Here is a 3713-nt window from a genome sequence, read left to right on the forward strand (position 1 = left end):
TGTGCTTTATACCAAATATCTCATTTAATCCTCTTAGAAGCCTAGGAGTATCTCTCAATTACAGAGGAGTAAATTAAGGCACAGAGAGGTTAAGAAATTTGCTCAAAGCCATGAAGATAACAAGAAGCAGAGATGGGTCTTAAAACATAAACAAACAACAAAGAATCACGCAAACAAATAAAAAAGACCTGAATGTCTCCAAAACACAGGTTTTTACCCATTCTGTTTCAATGTCTCAAAGCAAAAAAAAATGTGCCCTCCTTATTTTGCCCCATCCTGCCTTGGAAATCTGAACAATTTAACGTGGCTTTGACTGGGAGATGGCTCATGGTGATTACCCACCAAGTTTTAAACCTGGGAAACCTCTGGCACTGGGGGAGTCGGCCTCTCCTTCCCCACCAATGCCCACCCAAGCCCTGGAACACATCCGGATGGATGTCACTCTCAGAGAGAAGAAGCTAGCCGGCAGCCAATCACAAGCTGGCAGAGCAGGTCACCGCATGGCACTCTCAGGACCCAGGAGACAGTAGAAGAGCTGAATACCTTGTCAAGCTGATAGCTGAGAAGGAGCTTGGATCTCAGGAGAACCCCCAAGACACAGCCAAAGTGAAACATCAGGTGCAATAAGGGCTTTATTCTGGGTGGGCCCGTTTTGAAACTCAAAACTGATAAACATGTCTGGGAATTTGAAAGACTGACTCAGAAATCCCCAGGCCCTTGGCTGTAACATTACATTAAGGCCATGGATCCCACAAGAGAGCTTGTTATAATCTTCTTTGTGCTTCCCTGACTCTACTCCCCCCCGCCCCCCGTCCCCATCCCCGCCCTGTGTGATAGCTGCCTCATCAAGTGTGAATCATGAAACCACATAAACTGCAACAAGCCCATCCTCCTGCTGACTTCTGGGAACATAAACAATAATAACGTAAATACGACTTACTAAAGGCTTAAGCAAAGTGCTTAAAGGAAATCTATATTTTTTATGTAAACAGTCTTCTGTTTACCGATGTGGTACAATTGTTCTGCTCTCTGGAAGGTCTGAAACCAGCTCATCACGGAAGCAAAGGGTATAGGCCATGGCCAGGAGATTGCAAAGGAAAGAGCAGCAGAAAACTTGCATCACAATGCCCTTTTCTTCTTCTGCAGTGTTGGAAGGCATTAGTTGGCTGGTGATACTTTCCTTAGGTGATTAGACATCAACACTTTTCCTTTGCATAGTTCTGAAAGAAACTTTTGGAGGGTAAAAGGTATGGTGTGTGTGTATGTGTGTGAGAAAGAGAGAGAGAAAGAGAGACAGAGAGAGAGAGAGAGAGAGAGAGAGAGAGAGTTAAAGAGGGAGTTTAAACTCAGACATTGCACAAACCATGGAAAATTTTCCCACCATCCTTCTGTCTCCCTTTCTCAAAGCTGAACATTGACCTTAGGTGGTGATCTACATGGATAGGAGATGTCAGACAACTTGAAAATTCCTTATTGTTGCTAACCACAAATATTTGGGGTTTGTGTTATCTAGGTTATAATGAGAACCTGCCAGGGAAAAATTCAGACATACAAATCTTTGTGTAAACTACCTTAAGAGTCTTAAGCTGACAAAATCCAGAGCAAAGTCTGAAATTTTGTCCTCAGAGTACCCATAATTGAGGCTCTGGCTCTTCATATATTGTAACAGATTCCAGCAGAGCTTGGATTTTCCACGTATGCCACTCTATGTTTGAGCCAGAAAAGTTTTACTTTGTTCTGTGGCTCCCTGGTCTGACGCAGGCACTTTTTCAATGCTTCTAAATATCCGGGGATAGTAAGGATATTTAAGGTTTCTGGGCAAAGATGGGGAAGGGTTAAGAAGAGTCTTACATCACCCCCTTCTTCATCACTGTTCTTATATGTCCAGAGGCCATCCCCTTCTTTTGCTAAGACTTTATGCCAATCGCATTTTCACTTGCAGAAATTTAAACCTTGACTAGACTCTCCCAGTCAAAAGGCAATGGCAGACATTTCCAATGTCTTTGTGCTAAAGAGACGAGTTGTGAACTCTTGGCCACTGTCTTTCCAAGTCTTGGTGGTCCAACTCTTCCCTATAATCTGTGAGTACCTTTCAATACATCCCCTATTTTATGTTTAAATTCATCAGAGTCAGTTTCTTTCACTGATAATCAGAGAACCCTAACTAAATCCTCCCCTTCTTCCAGACATTGTGCTAGCAGCTGAGGATTCAATGGTGAACAAAACCTCTCTCTGGATTCTTTCAACAAGACCAAAGTTTTGCCATTCATTTTTTAACATTTTATTTGGAGTCTTTACGATGTATGTATTGTGAAGATCCAGCATAAACAAATTAAGACAACAGCCTCTTTCCTTACAGATCTTATTGTCTATTAGGGAGAAAAGATATTACACAATTACTATATAACATGGAAGTCTTATGAGAGGAAAAGCTCAGAGTATAATCAGAGCACATCTAAAGAGGACCAAACAATCCCATCTCAGGACCTAGAAAGTCCTGCCCTGGATCTAAATAGCTATCTATCTCACTGAATCCAAGAAATTAATGGTAAGATAGCAAAGCCTACAGGAACATGAGAAAAAGGATAACTAACATTATTTGCCCCACTTGCCCATTCTGGAAAGCCAAGCCCATGGATGGCGGCAGAAGAGTCTCCACCTTTTTAGCTCATAAAAAGTCTTTTATTTTTTTCTTTTAAAGTCTTTTTTTTTTTCCCCCAGTGACTTTTTTTTTTTATTGTGGTAAAATATACACAGCAAAATGTACCATTTTAATCAATTTTAAGTATACAATTCGTGGCATAAAGTACATTCACAATGTTGCGCATCCATCACTACTATCAATTTCTAAAACTTTTTCATCATCCCAAACAGAAGCTTTATGCCATTAAACAATAACCCCTCATTCCTTCTCCCCCTAGTCCTGCGTAACCTCTAATTTACATTCTGTATCTAGGAATTTATCACATATAAGTAGAATCATATAATTGTCCTCTGGTGTCTGGTTTGTTTTACTTAGCATAATTTTCAAGGTTTATGTTGTAGCATGCATCAGAATTTCATTTTTTTTAAGGATGAATTATATTCCATTGCGTAGTACTCCATATTTTATCCATTTATCTGTTGATAGACCTTTGCATAGTTTATACTTATTTCCTATTATAAAAATGCTGCTACAAATATTGGTGTATCTGTTTGTGTCTCTGCTTTCAATTCTTTTTGGTATATACCTAGGAGTGGAATTGCTAGATCATTTGGTAATTCTATAAGGCACTGCAAACTGTCTTCCACAAGTTTTCACCAGACCAGACAAATGGGGCCTGTCGGATATTTAACCCATACCCAGGTCCCATATAGGCTGATGTACCCTGACTATAAAAGAGAGATTCAGCAAGTAACAACAACAAAAAGAATTGCTAACTTTTATAAGACACCTAGTATATGCCAATCAAGTACTGATTTTTTCACATTATCTCTTCTACTTCTTACAATAACCACACGAAGTGAATGATTTTAATTTTATAGCCTGTTCCCATAATTTTTAGCAAATAAATCAGAGTTTGAAGTTTAGGAAACTTTCCAAGGTCACCAGACAATATCTGTTTGTCTCTAAGCCCCTTGCTCATTCCACCTTACCACAACTTCCCTCAGTTACTCAGAACACATATACATCTGAGGTAAGTGTCCTGAGCAGGGAAAGCATCCAGCCAGCT

Source organism: Rhinolophus ferrumequinum, chromosome 15 (assembly GCF_004115265.2).
Source record: "Rhinolophus ferrumequinum isolate MPI-CBG mRhiFer1 chromosome 15, mRhiFer1_v1.p, whole genome shotgun sequence".
Lineage (NCBI taxonomy): Eukaryota > Metazoa > Chordata > Mammalia > Chiroptera > Rhinolophidae > Rhinolophus > Rhinolophus ferrumequinum.